Source organism: Dermacentor andersoni, chromosome 1 (genome assembly GCF_023375885.2).
Source record: "Dermacentor andersoni chromosome 1, qqDerAnde1_hic_scaffold, whole genome shotgun sequence".
Taxonomy (NCBI): domain Eukaryota; kingdom Metazoa; phylum Arthropoda; class Arachnida; order Ixodida; family Ixodidae; genus Dermacentor; species Dermacentor andersoni.
Genome location: NC_092814.1, coordinates 291,311,258 through 291,330,490, shown reverse-complemented (window position 1 = coordinate 291,330,490; position 19,233 = coordinate 291,311,258). Strand labels below are relative to the sequence as shown.

Genomic DNA, 19,233 nt, shown 5'->3' with positions numbered 1-19,233 from the left:
GTACGCGCGCGCTCTTGATTTCAGCCGGAATGCTCAGGCTGCAAGAGAAAAAAAAATCACGGCAGCTTTGGTCCCCAAACTTTTTATCGCGGCTTTACCTGGCTGAAAACGTGCCAGTTTTAAGTTTCTTTGTGTTTCCTGCAAGTTCTTCGTTGACAGCTAGCACGGCATTCAAAGCAGGAATTAAAAAAAAATTGCTCTTCGCAAAATAAATATTAATCGAATGCCGCAAATAAAAAATTATTGGCGGCTACTCTTCTCGACTGGGAAATTGCGCTTGGTTATCTTCAGGTAAAATGGCCCGTCTCTTTTAAAAAGGCTATGTATGATAGCTGGGACACACTGTATAGACACCAGCAGAAGGGAGGTTAACGGAAGGGCCCGAGTTTCAATCATCACGTCATGAGAAGCCAAGAAACAGACACCAAGGAGAACATAGGGGAAATTATTCGTACTTACTAATTGAATGAAAGAAATGATAAATTAATGGCAGGCAAAGTGGAGGAAAAAACAACTTGCCGCAGGTGGGGAACGATCCCACGTCTTCGCATTAAGCGTGCGATGCTCTCGCCAATTGGACTACCGCGGCGCGGTTTCCCCGCCCACCTTCTTGGGTGTTTATGTGTTACTGTTAGAACTAACCTTGGGAGTGTCAGCCAGCGCCACTACTCATAAACCTTGGCGGCGGATGTGGAACATCCTTTCTGCTGCAAGCGTCACGAGTACGTGACGTACCCACGTACTCACGTCACGAGTACGTCACGAGTACGTCACGTACTCGTGACGCCTGCGGCAAAAAGGATGTTCCACATCCGCCGCCAAGGTTTATGAGTGGTGGCGCTGGCTAACACTCCCAGGGTTAGTTCTGGTAGTAACACATAAACACCCAAGAAGTTGGGTGGAGAAATGGCGCCGCGGTAGCCCGATTGGTTAGAGCATCGCGCGTTTAATGCGAAGACGTGGGATCGTTCCCCACCTGCGGCAAGTTGTTTTTTCATCCACCTTCATTGCCATTAATTTATCCTTTCTTTAATTCAATTAGTAAGTACAAGTAATTTCCCCTACGTTTTCCTTGGTCTCTTCGTTTGTTGGCTTCTCATGATATGTATAGACACCACACATTCTAGATTTCTAGGCAGCGACTTCTGCGCAGCCTGTATCTACAGCTCGCATATACATTTACTCATGTGCGGGCCACTGACCACGATCACGACACGTACACGTCTTAGTAGAAGAGTTTCTGCAGATGTGAGAATATTGGCAGGCGATATTTGTCATTCTTTTCGGAATATATTTGGTAGTTGATGATTGAGTAGTTGCAACTAATCTCTCGTGCACAGGACTAGCATCCCTCGCACACTAAAAGTGTTGAAGGATTTTATTCCTTGTCATCGTTTGTTTAAGCTGAAGGAGGGTGATTATAGTGATGAAGCAAGGGAAGAAATATCTGATGGACTTCTGCGGCATTCATCGCAACGAAGCCTTTCATTGTCCTTTCGAGTGTTACGCTCTACGAGACTATATAACGCATACATGCAAACGCACAGGTACCGTAAATCACAAACGTTTGCAAGATCTTCAATGAAGTAGCAGCTCTTTATTTAACGAGAAGAAATGGGGTTAACCGAGGCGCCCGATATTTATTAGTCATATCATAAGAAGCGAACAAACACTGACACCAAGGACAACATAGCGGAAATCACTTGTGCCTAATAAATGAAATAAAGAAGCGACAAATTAAAGGAAATTAAAGTGGATGAAAAAAACAACTTGCCGCAGGTGGGAACCGAACCCACAACCTTCGCATTTCGCGTACGATGCTCTACCAATTGAGCTCTACCAATTGGCACAACCAATTGAGCTCTACCAATTGCCACAACCTTCGTGAAATGCGAAGGTTAAGGGTTCGGTTCCCACCTGCGGCAAGTTGTTTTTTCATCCACTTTAATTTCCATTAATTTATCGCTTCTTTATTTCATTTATTAGGCACAAGTAATTTCCCCTATGTTGTCCTTGGTGTCAGTGTTTGTTGGCTTCTTATGATATAGCTCTTTATTTAGTATCTTATGTCAAAACGGCGCAATGTTACTGCCCAAGAAATAAAAAAAAAAGTTTTTTTTTTCACCATCACCAGACGTCCAACTCAAGAGAGGTCAAACAAAGGCATTTCGGTTGTTTCAGCTTCTCTGTTGGTGCTATTCACGGCTTTCCAGGTTTGTGAGCACACCAGCATTCACGATCGAAATTGCCTAAAAGTACACAGAAAATAAAAATCTCTTGTTTTGATATTATTTTGATGAAGACACGAAGCAAAACTTAAGCGCCTTACTACCGTTCAAAACCACTCGTCAGAAGATACTTCCTTCGCAAAAGTTTCCTCAGGAAAGTTATCCGACGATAAAAATGGTCCTTGCTGGTTGGTCATAAAAAGTAACAACATTTTGTTTATTATTTTCCGGAGTCGTAGCTAATATTTTTAGAGCGCTCTCGCGGTCACCCTCGAGTTATGTGTGTAAGAAAACAGTCCGGGCACGCCGCTTAGTGGGGACACTCAACCACAAGGACGCAGGTAACTGCTTGAGTATTAAGTTATTTTTATGTTTCTTATATAATTCTGAAATTACGCTTTTGTTGCACTCTGTATGGAATTTCCGATGGTCAACATTTTGGTAGGATGGAAAAGACCAGCACACCACACAAAAAACACTTCACTGCAAATAGCAGGAACATGCCCTCGAGCATTTGATCTCCACTCAAGACACGTAAGGACTTGTGAGATATCGCCGGAGAACTTGAGAAAGACGTGCTTAGCTTCTAGAACTACAGGTGTGGTACTTGGTGTTTTGTGTCAACAGCATGGTCCTTATTTTTCCGGTAACACAAACATCATTCCTTAAATGCGCATGTAGAAAACTTACAACCTTTTAACAACTCGTCTTTAATAGATACGCCATTATAATGTATACCTTTATGACCACTCGCATTAAATATGTGTGAGATATTTCATGAATGCACTTTGGCCAGGGCTCACTACTGCAGCTAAATCGCGCGCTGTCATCGATAACTCTGGTGGTTTCCCTTTACGGTGCTGAAAATATCAAATAGGCTCTCCACATGCTTGGGTTGTGAGACCACCATAGTCAACAAGAAACGAATGGAACGCCATCCGTTTCATCTTTGTACAGCTATCGAGAATGCGAGTCCTCTCAATCGGCCGACTCAGTGCCTGCCGAAACACGCTACCTTAGAGCCCCCCCCCCCTCTTTATTCTTGAATGTTTGCGAGAGGCATTTTGCACAGATCCGAAGATCTGGAATGCCTTATTCACGCGTCTAACCCAAACATAACATGCCTTACTGAGTCATGTCATGGTGACAGCATTCTTTCTGACGTTATGCAGATTTCGGATGACTTGGTTCGTTGCAACCGCAGTTCAAGGTGCGGTCGCGTCGCACTTCTACTGAAAAGTGGCATTGAATACACGATGATACAACCACAGTATCGAAGCTATCGAAGCTGAAATCTTGTAGATTTCACTTTGCCTGTTCCACTATAATGTCCTCATAGATGCACTTTACGGAGGCCAGATGCTGATCTTTCAGTTCTATAAGTAGTACGTGACCTTGTTTATGAATACTGTAAGAGGATTGCTTATGTCCTAATCTGCGGCAATCGTTAAGCTGCCTAAAATCAACTGGCATCTGTTTACCGTCAAATCAGCATTCAAGTCAGCGTCCAGAGCAGCTGCTCGACATTGCTTCTCGTCTGCTGCAGCTGGTGAATAAACCCACATGGGTAGCGGAGTTTTTACTTGACCCTGGTTTTGTTTCGGACAACATTCATCAGCTCGGTCACTCGACTACAGCCGGCATGTGTGATCTCGATACAGTGGCCAGATGGGTAGGTGCACCGTCTGGCCGAGCGTGAAGTGTAGTTCAGCTTTTCTCCGCTTCATGACGACAAACGTGGCGCTGCGATCAGAAGCCTGCCACAAGCGGCGCCCGTCGCGTGCTGCTGCGGCGGTATTAAAGTGGAACTACGGCACATTTAACATCGTATTTAAACTGAAAACCATCTTCAGAGGGACACCATAACAAAGTTCTGAATGCAGTGGAGCTCTGTGACTTGCGGACGTAATGTACTTGCCTTGTCCCTACCCTGTTTGTTTCCCCGTTTCAGGTGCAAAAATATATAGTCAGTATTCACGTTACACTTGAGTCTACGAGGAGAAGCAGCAAGTCTGCATGGACGAAATAGCCCTTCATGTGTTGTTGTGAAGCGAGGAAAGCGAAAGTTTGCTTTGCGGAATAGCTAGTATGTAAGGGTTTTATGCGAAAGGCAACTTGTGCCAGGTGAATTCCAATACCACGGAATGCGCAAAAAATTATTTGCATTCGAGGGACATAAATACACCAGAATAAATATTGATATCCCTACAACTAAAATCCGCTAGTCCAATTTCTCTGGACGTATTGCGACTATTATAAATGAGACACGCTTGCAATATAAATTAATGATATGTTCTGAAAATGCAAAATAAGTTGTTTTTGACAAAAAAGAAACAAAAGCAAATTCTTGCGTTTTTCAATGATGTATGATAAGAGTAGTATAGCTTGTAACAAACAAAATAATAGTTTAAACTCTGGATGATCACATACACCTGTGTTTGAATGCAATGGTTGGTTAAGCTAATTCTTCGGTCACACATGCAAACCAGAAACACCAAGCTTTTGCGGCAACTAGAGCTTTAAATCAAACACGGCACTGAATCACAGCGCACACAAGGAATGTGGTAGTGTATGCAGTAAGGTGCTTTTTCTTTTCTGGACTACGCTAAGGCGCCAAGTTCTTGTTCACAATTAAGGAAGTGCAGACGCGCAATATATTAGCTTTATTAGCTTGATGATGCTGTTCTTAACTTCGATTTTTTCGTAACTTCAATTTTGTGTTGCTGACAACCGATGACTTGTACCAGCGGCAGGGCGTCTACCACTCGGTACTCGTGAACCGCGGCCGCTGCAATTCTAGCTTAATTTTCTGTACACAGAATCATTTCGCCGGCCTCCTTTCAGTAGGTTCATTTCTTCACTAGTGCACAAATACTCATTCTGCAACTGTAGAACGGGCGACATTTTCATTCGCAACATAGTTGCTTCAAGAGTATGTAATCTTGGCTCACTGTCTCTTCAGGGTTATTTTAACGGCCGACATCCCGTCGGAGCCTTGCTTGTTCTTTTTGGAGAAATTTTCTTCGGTATGTGCGCTGCAGCGTCGGGTAGCATCGAAGGAACAGTGTGACTCATTAGCCATCCATACGCCACCGGAATATGCACAATCTTTCGGCCCATCATACGCTCGATGAAACGCTCTTTCAAGTGGGGCTGGCACAAGCTAATGCGGTTTGGTCAGCACAGCGAAGGGCAGGCTCACGTCTCTCGGAATGTTCTGGGTCTCAGCGCATTGAAACCAATGATATTTTCGCCTGGGGGCTCGCACATTTGTAGCCGCACTTACAATTCGGCCCAAAGCAAGTAGTGCTCATTCGGCTTCTTTTCTTCTGCGCAGAAGCACTTTCACTCTGTCCCGGAGTCTCACGAACTTTGTATTCATGAACATCACCCGCAGTATTCCCTTCGCTCCTTAAACGTCTAAGGAAATTACAGGAACTCGGACAACTGTCGTGACTGCGAGCGCCGCGCACTGTGCCGTCAGCGTGTGAGCAGACGACATAAATGACCGCTTGTGAAAACCTCCTATTGCAGCAAGAAACATTGTACGTTCATTCACTCTCCCAACATAACTTACCCACTTCGTTTGAGCTTTTACTGCGCAGCCCAATAAGTTTAAATGTAACAGGCGCGAAATAAGAACTGACTCAGTACCAAACGACGTGCGCTTCGGGACAGGCCTCTGACCGCATGCAGCGCAGAAGCAGTGGACTACGCCGCTGGGTACAGCAACTATCCACCGTGATCGCGATGCGGTCCTTTCCACGAGCCTATGTTGTCGCGCTACTAAGCACGAGGTCGTGGTGTTGAATCCAGCCACGGTCGTTGCTTTGCGATGGCGGTGCAATTCAAGAATGCTCCTGTACCCTGCATTGGGTGTAAGTTAAAGAACCCCAGGTTGTGAAAATTTATCCTGAGTGCCCGACTAAGGCGTTTCTCATATTCAGACTGTGGTTCTTGAGTGTAAAATACTAAAATTTCATTATTCTTTTCGCGAGCCATGCAGCGAGAAAAAAAATGAACCTAGGAAGCCGTAAAAATATTCTTTGACTTCATTTGCGAACAAGATGAGAGTACAGAAGGCGTTCTAGGACATGTCTGCAGACTTTTAGCTGGTAGAGAGGTGAGCTGGGGGGAATAGGTACGGACAAGGTGTGTAATGTGCTTTTTCTGTACTTTCGCGGGAATGTCCGTGTATTGGACGCTCCCGAGAGATTGCAACAATTACTATTGCTTATGCGCATCTTCGCCAGCCAAAAAATTTACCGAGACGCTGGACTTGAAAATGCCTCACGTGCACGATAATTTATCCTGGACGCGTGGACTAGTACTCCTAATATGATCCAACTGTATATTATAAAGCTCAGAGAAAGCGCCCTGCAGAATCCCAGCTTTGTTTGTAAGGCTTTATTGCGATCGCAGACGGTTACGGTGCCAATTTAGTTACGCCTTCATCACTGTCCCGTCAACGCCCGTTAGAAGTGCCCCGAGGGAAAATTTGAACTCGTTGATACGCTGCAAATTTAAACGCCGTTCGATGCCGACGGGCTGCTAGTAGGTGATGTATACGTCGGTTAAAACGTGCGGTAACTGGGACGAAGACCAGAGACAAAGACAAGATCACGTGCCCTCACCTTCTGGTCGTAGTCTGGTGTGAGATATGGCAAACATAAAGGAGTTCCTGGACTGTTGGGCTAGTTTCGGTATTGGCAATAAAGCGTCGCCATTATTTTCTGGTATCCAACGAAAAATTACATAACTTTTGCATGTTTGGCTGTTTTTCAACCTACATATCAATAAAGTCATGCACTTATGCGTAAAAGTAAAGTGTATTTTGCTCATTTCCTTTTTTGGCGTTCTATACTGGCATTTAATTCCTTCAGTTTGTTTCGCCAACGGGTGGCTCTATCGCTGTTATCGCTTGGGCTGACGTTCTGTCGGTCTGCTCCTCAATACACATCGCTTTCAATACACATGTAAGTTTACTCGTATGCTCTGTGGTTAAATATTTTTTTCTGTGCCAGCGAATGTTTCGGAAATAACGGAAAAAGAACCGAGGAAAAGACATACGGCTGGCTGCGCGGCTGTGTTGTGGCGACTCGGGGAGTAACAACAGGGCGAAATTTTCTTTTTCCCTGCGAACAAAAGGTAAGAACACTTTTTCTGCAGCCGTTATCAAGGAAACAAGGGCTATCCTTATCAAAACAGCTATATTATAAAATCAAAGACCTTCCGCGCTTTCTTCCTAGAGAATATCGTTTTTTATTTGAAGTGGCATATTTTTCGGCACTGTTGCAAGTATTAAACTGAATCTATCATTTGACAGTTGGTCATGACCCAATCGTGCTAGCTGATGCCAAGATGGAAATTTTGTTTCATACTATATGTAAGTGGTTGGTATTCATTTTTTTTTTCAGGAATAAAAAAAAGCTTGCCATTTATATTCACTCAAGCTATTTGAATGCTTGCTGCAGAAGCTTGTTACGCTGGAGAACATTCTGCTGACGAGTTTTTTGTTGAGACATTACCAGCTTCGAATGTTCATAAACACAGCAGCAGCAAAAGAAAATGAATTACGTAGTAGTTACCGTTTCCATTTTGAATTAAAAACAATAAATTGGAGCGACCGGAGTGACTACCGAGGTGTGCTTCACTTTTGATCCTGTGCCTAGAAAGATAATATTTTTCATCGCTTCTTCGTATCCCAACTTTGGTTTCGCTTTTAGGTATTTTATAATCATGACCACTGAGTATTTTGTCCTTTTTTCCAGGTGCAAAACGTGACAAGACTACGCTAAAGGGAAGGCCTGGCGGGGCTGACACGGGAGCGGATGTACGACGGCTGCGGCCTCTTCTCGGACCACTTTACAGAAAGGGACAACGCCGACCCGGCCAAAACCAGATCGTTGTGGTCGGCCGGGAGGACTATTGGAAGGGAAATCCCGATCGGTGTAGGTATGGAAAACAAGTTCAGTGATTTCGAATATATGTGCTTCTGTAGTTCATTATATTCGTACAGAAACCAACTGACAGGGCACGGCACAACTGCGACGAGCACGGCGAGCTCAGTCATTTCCATGTCGTCTGCAACGGCGCCGGGTGCCATGTGACATTACGGAGAGAAGTGATCTCCGCATGCGCCAAGAAACAGCATGCTTGTAACTTGTCCTTTATCGGTTGCTCATCAGCGGTGCACGATGTTCCCGATTATTGGATAAACTTAAAATTTGAGCAGTTTTCGCTGACAACGAGCGAATTGACGTTCGCAAAAAGTCATGCCACGCTTGGCGCTAGTTGTTGCCACTCCGCTTCTTGCCACGCGCTGCCGTGTTGTCCCCGAGTTTGGTTGCAGCTGTATAAGCATTAATTCTACTGGAGCGAAAATTCCAATGCCCATTTGCCCAGCAGCTTTAAACTATTGGAAGTTGGGCTTCCTCTGATGGGTATCTTGCGGAAAAATGAAGTTAAAGTAAATAAAGCGCTCATTTACCTAATAATTCACAAGATGAATCAACAACATTTATCGATCAAGAAAACTAGCATTAAAGAACTGATGCCTACACCCTTAAAATTGCCCCCTTTGGAGTGTATCTTGTTCCACAACGATAATCGTCATCCGTCTTGCCCACATTTTCTTTCATTAATGAAGGGAGAAGCCCGGTACTTCCTGGTCACGCAGGTCACGAATGGCTTGCGCATTATCAGCGTGACACAGCATTCTCAACAGGAAAATAGCGAGCTCACAGTTTTCACGATAGGAAACGCAAGCAAGGCAGATGCATTTCATTGTTGTGGGGCAAGATTAGCGCCAGAGGGTGCAAAATTTTTTAAAAGCGTAGTCTTCTCAGGCCCCTATTGGGAAACCAGCAACGCTTAACATGCTACATAAATATTAACGAGAAGAAAGGGGGTTAACCGAGGGGCCCGATTTTTATTAGTCATATCATAAGAAGCCAACAAACACTGACACCAAGGACAACATAGGGGAAGTTACTTGTGCTTAATAAATCAAATAAAGAAACGATAAATTAATGGATATTAAAATGGATGAAAAAACAACTTGCCGCAGGTGGGAACCGAACCCACAACTCGAATCCGGCAACATTGATGCCTTCAGGTAGCATATGTAGGTTTATTGACCAGTTGCCTTCACCCAGAACGATCACGTTCTCGTGACGCCTGCGGCAAAAAGGACGTTCCACGTCCGCCGCCAAGGTCTGTGAGTGGTGGCGCTGGCTAACACTCCCGGGGTTCTACTAGGACACATAAATACCCCAGAAAGTGGATGTGAAAACGGCGCCGCGGTAGCTCAATTGGCAGAGCATCGCACGCGAAATGCGAAGGTTGTGGGTTCGGTTCCCACCGGCAGGAAGTTGTTTTTTCATCTACTTTAATATCCGTTAATTTATCGTTTCTTTATTTCATTTAATAAGCAAAAGTAATGTCCCCTATGTTGTCCTTGGTGTCAGTGTTTGTTGGCTTCTTATGATATGAATATTAGTAGCACCAAAACTTGGAAGTTTGCTTATTCAATTAATTTTCGAGGCCGATTTCTAATTGAAATCCTGGAGCAATGTTTAACCAGCACTGAACAGCATGGATTGAAAGCACCATTTTACAAAGCAGTTCTAAGATTTGCTAAAGCATCCGTGCAATACGTAATCTTCGGTTTTACTTATTTCTTGCATTTTTTTCAGAAAGTGGCCCTAGCGCAGTCACATCCGCTTCGATTCCCATAATCGCTGTCTCGTCTACGTTACGGTAAGTTTTTGTTCAAAAGCAACGTGTGATATATAACATACCATGGAAGTTTTTACATATTTGAAAGTAAACGACGAGCATTGGTTGGTTTTCGCTTCTTCGAGGCCTTCAGTGGGCATGCATGGAGTGCTGTTTTTTTTTTTTTTTGAGGGTGGGGGGGGGGGGGTGCAGCGGTACGAACTACAAGACGAATCGTCGCAAGATTTCAGTGCCATATTTATTGATAAAGAAAAAGTAGTGAATAGAGAAGTTAAGGGCAGAAAGAAGCTGTAACCAGCCTTCGTTTCAAGAAAAGAGGGACACTTCAAGACAAGGAGAGGACCATCGCTTGTTCTCTCTTTTTCCACGTGTTTATTTTGTGTGTGCGCTGCTCAAGAATGTATAGGTTTCCAGTCGCCCGCTTTTCAATCCTCCTGCAGGATATTTTTATACATTGTAAGTAGTTCACATAAAAACTGGGTCAGCATGCGGCTCACGTAATCTACAAACTTACTACCAAACGTTTTAGACTGATTGTTTGTATGCGTGCTGGTAGTGTTGCCCCGAGCTATTGCGTGTCTTGCGGGCAAATATGAATACATGGCACTCTATATTCTGTCTTTTTCTAGACTCCAGCCAGATGTCAGTTCACCCTGCTTTCCCGTTGCCTGGACCATCTGGCCTTGATGCAGACGGCAGTGTAGAGGTGCGTTTGACATCGCCGGAAGCATTGGGCCGGGAAAGACATCGTAAGTACACAAGTTGTGCCGACGGTTTTTTCATGAACCCGTAAATTTTTTTTGCTATTTTTCCTGGTAACATAAAACAGCGGGTCCTCCATCCTTTTTTATAAATAATATTAGGTTGATTGATTAGGTTGTTGATTAGGTTGTAATTGATATAATATAATATCAGTGTCACATATCTTATGTGGAATAGCTCGCATATATGTGGTGGCGTAACGTGTAAACAATAAATGAATATATGGGATGAAAAAGGGTCCATCGCATGAACTTCTGTTTATATCAACGCGGGCTTGATGATGAGCACAGCTGCCCGCATGTAACTAAGCGTAAAACTAAGCATAAACTAAGCGTAAGCATCTAAGCGTAAAGAGATACGTGAACAGCCTATTAGGAGCGTTTTTTTCGCTTGTACTAGAAATTTGGTACTGAACGGGCTTTTCGTGTCGTGTTTCCATAAATGTGAACCGATGTCATTTGGTACGCATTTATCCCCATTGGAATTCACTTTACAAAGCAATATGAGACTTAGGGGTAGACCGGACACTGCGCTTGTCCTGTGTGCCTGTGTGTAGTGTTTTTTTACAGAACGTGCATCTTTGGCGAAGATTTACCAACTAGCATAACTAGATGCTCTAGTCATGCATCTGGTTTTACAGGTTCTACACCGCCTCAGCAAAGCTGAAAGCAGAAAATTCTCCCACCAGAGACGGGAGCCGTCATCAAACGGCTGAGGAATGATACATGTATAAGAAGTCAGCAAAGAGCCGCTGAAAAACTACCACAGGATAAGCACTAGAGAAGTTGAGGTATCATGTGAGCACAGAATTCTACAAACTCTTGGAGAGCTAGTTGGCACTCTATTGTCGGAGGAGTAAGATGGATAAATGTTTTCTGGAGCACGTTGGCGTGGTCGGGCGCTTGTGTGGTGTAGCCATTGTACTGAAAGATGAACTAAACAGCAGTCTACCCTAAGAATCCTTTTGCTCAGAAAAGTGTCGCATAGACCTGCTGCAGCAGTTCTGCTATGCACGGCTTATGCTGAACTTAAATAAGATCAATATGGCTTTCAAAAAATAGCGCCAGAGAGAGTCCGCTGCAACAAGAAAGCTTCAGAAGCTTGAAAATTCGGGAACAAAAGTGCTTGACTGATACTCCATTCTTTTTGTAATTTCACTAGTTCTTAGGGTGGGCTGCTTATAGCCTATCTTTACAAAACATTTCGGCACATTTCGCTATTTGCACAAATAGCGTGCAACGTATTGTATTTGTGCAGACATGCATTGCTCGTATACTCTATCTCTATCTTTTTTTCAAAATTATTACGTAGCTACCATACAGGGATATTTGGATGCATGCTCGAATCTTCTTGAGCTTACTTCAACTGCGTTGTGCTACTACTAAGTTTGCTCGACACTCGTGCCTGGAGTGGCTTCATTAATTGATTCTGATTGATTATTATTGATTATGTGGACTCAGTCTGATGACGGATGAACTCCAGGCAATGACTAAACTTGTAGCGTAGCTCTGGCACCTGTCCTATGATTCAAACAGGTCGCACGAAGCTGAGCCTATGGGGTCTATAGAAGAAAAGGCATAATATATACGTTCAGCGTATTACAGGAAGGTGATGCAAATCATTCAAAACAATCGTTCTGGGCAGAATGCCCTGATGCATTGAATGCAGCCGGTTTGAGTTACCTTTAGAATTATTTCCCCATGTCTCGTAGCTGCGCGTTCATTAATACATTTGTGTGTCACTAGGTCTTTGCCCAACCTCAACTGACGACCAACAGCCTACTGCTCACTTTTAACCTTGAGAATAAGTTAGAGATGCATTTTCATCAGGCTATGACAGAAGTCTTGCTTTCGAAGCTTTTCAAAACAAAGCGCTATGTTATTTTTCTTGAAGGGACATTCTACTGGGTGATGCTCTGTGCGGATAACGGTATTCATTTCTTTTCAACTTGTTAAACGTTTTTTTTTTTTCTGCGGTAAGTGGATGTATGGTTGTGGAAAAAGTGAACATGTTATATATATGTATGTGTATATATATTATAGAGAAAGTGAATAGCAATATGGTCTGTTTTTTTTTAATATACTAGAATAAATTTAGGGGTCTATGCAGACAACAAACGTGAATTGGTGTAGTTCCCTGCAGGCTGCTTTTGAATTTACCGTTTTGACGAGAGCGAAAGTAGCTTTCGTCATTTCACTCCTTTGATGTGTTCGTTTACATGCGATGTTTAAGGTAGCGCTGAAGTCTGGAAAACATGATGGTATTGTCTCTATCTGCGACCAAACTTGAAAAGAAGAAAGTGATTCGTGACCTGAGTCACTTATACAACGCCATTCAACTTCTTGCACTTCGGGCCCTGTGCAGCGCTTGTCGTCGTCGTTCTTTCGGTCCTTTTGTTTGCAATGGAAAGTTTTCAATGGAATACCAACTAGCCCGCATCTAAACCCTGCTACAGTTGAGAGGCAAGAAAAAAATACCAGAGTTGGTTTCTTTCTTTATTTGTTTATTGGAGCTGTTGGCTGCAAGGAAATACTTCATCGGCTTCTGCACAACGTAAATTGCGAACTGAGTCTAGGATGATGTGAGACTAAATGAAGCATTCCAGTTATTTAGCAGATGGCAACCAAACGGACGGCAGTAACTTCCAATTAAGAAAAAAGAACAGCAAAAATTATAATAAATTTAATATTCCTCATAGTCTTGTCATAGTCATAGTCAAATTCAGTAGCATTTCACAGGATCATATGTTCGAAAAATAGTTGTCATATTTTACGATTTTTAGTTTATTTCGTCAAAAACATGCTTTCTTCTTAAATTGCAGCATGATGTTTTGTAATATCTGCAGTTGTGGCACCACTAAAACAGTTGGTCTTGTCTGAAGGCTTTTCGTCTTGGCCCGCGTGCAGTTTCAGCTTGTGCAAACGTTTGACAGCATTTATAAGGGTGATTGTGTTCTTGAAAAAGAAAATTGCCGTTGTCTTTTTGCCATATACACAACATAATGAGGGTGTCTATGCGTCACCACAGTGCGTCATCGGATCTCCTGTCGCGGGACCTGTAAGTCCTTTACCGTAAACAGCATACCGTTTGCAGCAGAAAAAAAAATGTTGGATCAGGACGGAAAATTAGGTGTGCTTAACGAAACGAGAATGGATGTGAGCTAATAGCGGCGCAGCCCCCCATAAATTCGGGCCAGCATGGTTTCGGCGTAGTTTCGGCCAGCTCTCTCTAACAAGAAGGCACGCTTCCCAATTTCGGCTAGTGCGATGCGTGTGATCAGAAAATACGCATTGACCTTGCACGCTTGCACGCCTGGAGGACTTCGTAAGATTGCACGCCGGGTGAATATGCAAAGATGGACCACTTGTCTAGGGAACCAGCTGGCAAATAAGCCAGCAAATAAGCAAACATTCTCTCACGGAAAGCCAGAGAAGGCATGGTAATATTGCAGCCAGTGCCAGGTTTCAAAACACGCAGTGAATGCTAGGCGAAACTGCTTTACGTAGGCAATTTTCAGTTCAGAAACGACGCACATTCGTAGTTGTGCACACAGTACGTTTCGTGGCTCGACATCGCTGTTGTTTCATCAGTCAGGCAGAGGTCAACTCTCAGAGTTCTTTCCCGGGATACAGTCCTCTGTAAAAAAACAAAAAAAAAAAAACTGACAGTTAACAAGCTAGTGATTTTCTAGCCAAACATTCAATGGTGAAAGTTTATTAGGAATAGGTCTGCTCAGTTGATTGAAGCCCCTCGTACAATTATGCCACTTATAGAAGTTAGCACGCAGTAGTCGAGACAATTAAATCTATTGCAAAACGTTGCTTATTTCGCTAATATGACGGATTGCACGATTTCATCAACCGTACAAAAGCTAATTATTCAGTCCTTAGGATCCTATTAAAGACTTCTCCAGATATTTGTTCGTTTTCCTGGAAGACCTGCATATGTTATGTAGAGGATGATGCGCGCTATTAGAACTCTTTTAGACAAATTTCTGAAGTACACAAAGTAAGAGCTTGCAACCTCCAATTTTTTTTCTTTTTGCTTTTCCGGTTATACCTCTTTCGGACGTGTCCCTACAACAATGCGCAATTGGTATGGCCTTCTTTATTACCGCTGTTTCTGCAGATGCACAATGAGTGTGGCTGCTTTCATAGAGCGAATAAAAATAAATTAAATTCTGCGGCGTTACGCGCCCGAACCTTCATATAGTTATGGGGAACGACGTAGTAGGGATACTCCATATTTGTTTTGACCAACTGGTGGGTGTTTAACGTGCTCCTAAACCTAAGTACACAAGAGTTTTCGTAACTCACCCCCCTCGAAATCCAGCCTACGGGGCAGAGATCAATCCTGCTACCCCGAACTCAGCAGCGCAACCCCATAGCGACTAAGCTACCGTGGTGGGCCATATATCGAATAGAGAGGGTGTTTAGTAAATGTTAAAGAAAAGAATAAAAATCGAAACGAAAGAAGTTCCTAAATAGGATGGTGCATCAATCATAAAGGTGGGAGCTGTAAATGAAGAGCATTGCATTTCCCCAAAATAATTAAACGCAAGGCAAGCGATAGAATGAAGGCGTAGGCGCCCTAAGGCAAACAAAACGCAGTTTGTTTAGGCGTATTTTCTCCGCGGCTCGGGTAGGTGCTCGCTAAGGCCATGGTGAGTGCCCACTATTAAACGCACAACAGTAGTTCTATGTATTTATTGTACTAGTGGTGTTGATGCAGGGTTGTGCGTAAATAACGCGAGTTGTGCGATCCGAAATCACAGCCTGAGAATGCGGGCGTTCTTTTTTGAGGAATACCTAGAAGTTCTGAGTGCATGCAACAATAATCATTTACGTTGACCACACGCTTCATGTAAAACACAACCCCTTAATGCCCATTCGAATAACTCTGAGGTGATCAAATATGAATTAGGCGCATGTCAGGACGCACCGCTTGTCAGCCTCCACAGGTACAGCAAAAAAGAAAAAGAAAGAAACTGAAAGCACTGAGTAACCAGCATCACCACAGACTATTCGCTAGTAAATTTTATTGTAAATGCTTTCCAAAAACAATGCTTGTGGCAATCAATTAAAATATAATGAAACAAAGTAATCATCCAAACAGACATTATATAAATGAGCTTGTGCGTAAAGGATTGCCGGTGTCTTGGTTTTAGAAATGTCAACAAGGACAGGAGCTATGAGGGCGGTCATTAGCTAGAAAACTACCACTAGAAACACGTAGGCATGGTCTAACAGCTATAATGCTGCGCAAAATGCGCTTAGAGGAATAAGTAAAAACTAACGCACTACTGGAGAGCTGGGTTTCCCTAAAGGGAGACATGTGCACCTGCAACTCCACAGACGGTGCTCGGCTATCGCCAGAGGAATCTTTTTGTGTTCATTCATGTATGCCAAGTCATGCAGTTACAACAAGGGGCTAATCCACCGGCTAGGGCCTCACACGTCAAGACTAACACATAGACAAAATAAGGGCGCAACAGCAAACCACAGTGTTAAGAAATACTGAAAGTGATCGAGGTGGGCATCCTATGCATTTCTTCAATGGAAAGGATATGCAGATGCACCTCAGCAAAGAAATAAATTCCAAAGGAAACGAAAACATTTCTAGGGGTCTGGAAACGTATCTGGTGATCGTGAATACAGCGAGTGACAATCTTAAAGAGACAAAATGAGACAGTAGTCTTAAGCATGAACGCGCGTCCGCAAGTCACAACAGATAAAGATCACAAAGGTACGCTAGACCATGCAGGGAGTGTGCTGGCTCCCCAGGGGCCAAGGAAAAGCTTGACAGTGGGAGGCCTTGCACCAGAGCGAGGCTGAAGACGACCAGCGTCGAGCAATCCGCCTGGCTGTTGAGGCCCTTACGACTCACCGCCCTCAACGCGCGGGGACTGCTTCGTCCTCCCCCTTTACCTGCGTGTAGGGTAAGAGGGGAGCACCCCAGCTCGGTGGAATAATAAAGTTTTCAATCAATCAATCACAACGTGTACCCTGTGATGCTGCAGGGTACAAAATGCTGCACTGTACCCTGTGATGCTGCTTCCTCCCCGCTAGATAATCTAATCCCACAAATTTCTAAACAATTTGAAATCTTCAAAGAAGACCTTGTCTTCAAAGATTGTTTCCCGGGAAGCCCAGTTTGGTGCCTCTCTGCGATTATACGAAACTTTCACTAAAGAAAGCTCTTTTGTTCATTTCCTTTCCAGAAATAGATGGGCGCGTCTTTTGTTCGATAAGACAAATCAGCGTGCCGGCGCACGCTAACTTGTAAGTAATGCGTCAAGCAGTTTCGAATTCTGGAGAAGTTCTGGATTCGTTCTTCAGGTTCCTGCGCTATGGTTACCAAGTTGAAGCTCCACTGCAATGGAGAGAGAGAGAGAGAGAAAGAGAGAGATAAAACATTTATTTGTCATGAGATTGGGCGACTTTCTCGCAGGGTGGAAATCGATCATGATAGATACTGTTCAGTAACGCACTGGTGGTACATTACTGTAATGTGTTGCGTTGTACTTTATGCAGTGAGTTAGCAACTGTACTGCAATAAGGCTTGGCCTAGAAATGCCATTGAAACGATTGGCATATTCGTTTACGTCAGTTAAAAGGGCATTCACGCTTTAATAGGAATAGGAATAGGTGGAGTTTCATTTCCTGTGGTTCTCAGTTATTCGTTCCTCAGCTGCGGCCGCAATGCCATGACCGCAAACGTGCATTGACCTCTCATTAAAATTCTAATTTAATCAAAGCATTCAGTGACCTGAGGCTGATGTTCTGGTCGTTTTGCAAAACGGTGAAACGCTACAGGCTTATACGTAGTCGGTTTAGAGTACTCAACCTACTATACTAGCTGACAGCTTAGTGGCTTCATTTCTTTGTTAATACAGCTTTCGGCGCCAACTAGATAAACGCAAGAAATGTTGACTGAACACTGTGTTCGTTTTTTTTTTGTGCTAAGCTTAACGTAATGCGAGCAGAGAGCACAGAAATAAGCGTTCACCGTTGTTACTAGCGGAAGAGCGTACAGTGTCGCCGAGTTTCTCACCGGCGAGCACTTACAGCCACTTGAAATCTGAATGCGTCAAATCAGGCATATACACAGACGTCGCTATGCAAGATGAGAAACAAGTACGCTTGGCTTAGGAGAAGCGAGATCAAGTGATAAGATTCAAACGTTACTTAGGTCGCAGTAAATAACTCGTGACGAAAAGAAAATTTGCCACTTGCTTGCCAGGGGGCATTTGTTTGCAACTTTTATACTTGCACAGATTTGGAGACCACCCACAAATAACTATTTTTCAACGAATTACGGGTACGTGGCACACTTTTATTTCGTGCGCCTCGACATGGTGTGCGCTGCTCGATGGGTAGTACTCGCGCGCGACAGAGAGGTAAGTTTACCAGGCATCTCGTAGTTTTGTTCTACCCGGCTTTCAGGCGAAACGCATTGCATCTCCAGTAGTGTTATTAGATTGAAAATTGGTAAAGTGAGTAAGAATGTCACAAGAGTTGAGCAACATTACCACTTGTATTCCTCGTCATTCGTTTCAGACGAAAGGCTACGCAAGCGCAGCCAAACATTCACGAAAAGAGCGGCTTTTACAGAACAGTACGCAAGTTATATGGATGCTGTCACATTCGTGCGAACTGTTTTCACTACGACGAGTTTCATACGCTGAGTGTCGCCGAACATGACTTCGTAATTAAAGCCATGTTTACTTCAACGTTTGCCGTCCATCTTGCAGCTCATAGACGAAAATGAATGCATCGTCTGTGAAAACGAACGTCGGTAAGAATGCTGCATTGGGCAGAAAAGCGGTAGTGGGAGATTTCACGAGATCTGGTTTATTCAAAAGGCCAGGCCCGATCTGGCCCGCGGGCCGGCTTCGGGCCAAGTAATCAAGTTTTGGCGCAGGCCTGAGATTGGCTTGGGCTCAGAACATTCGGGCTTGCGTTGAGCTCAGGCCTCAGTCAGGCCAGTAGTGGTCTCCGGTATGCTACTTGTAACTATGCTATTCATTTTGGCACTACGTTTGTTCGCTAAAAATACACATGAACAAAACAGCTACGAAATACATGACATCAAATTTGTTCCACGGGGCTAGGAATAGACGGGGCTAGGAAACGTGTACAGGAATGGCCGGGGTGGTAGAGGCGGGGCAGTGGCCATTCTTTTTAGACAGTGGCTACAGATATTAAAAATGTCGGACATATTTAACGTTAAGGTATATTCTGCAAAGCTTATTATGGAAAGACGTGGTATGTCATCGGGGCTATTTATCGGCCACCCATCACTTTCACTGATGTTCTTGACGAATTAAATAACTATCTTGTTGCACATGCAAAGGCTGGAGATCAGATTATTTTGGCCGGAGATTCTAATTTGCCGCATATTATTTCGCTGTTTTTTTTTTCTTTGAAACAGCCCAACGACAAAATTAGTGAAAGAAGTGATCGATATCGCATTTTCTTTTTGACTTACTGCATATTGTCAA

General features: G+C 43.6%; 1 long non-coding RNA gene across 1 annotated transcript; it reads left to right on the top strand.

The window, feature by feature from the left end:
- Nucleotides 1–8,007: 8,007 nt before the first annotated feature.
- LOC129381095 (uncharacterized) lies at nt 8,008–18,418 on the top strand. Its single transcript, XR_008609325.1, has 3 exons — nt 8,008–8,183; nt 9,926–10,717; nt 18,290–18,418. It is a non-coding gene; the product is annotated as an uncharacterized lncRNA (long non-coding RNA).
- Nucleotides 18,419–19,233: the final 815 nt, after the last annotated feature.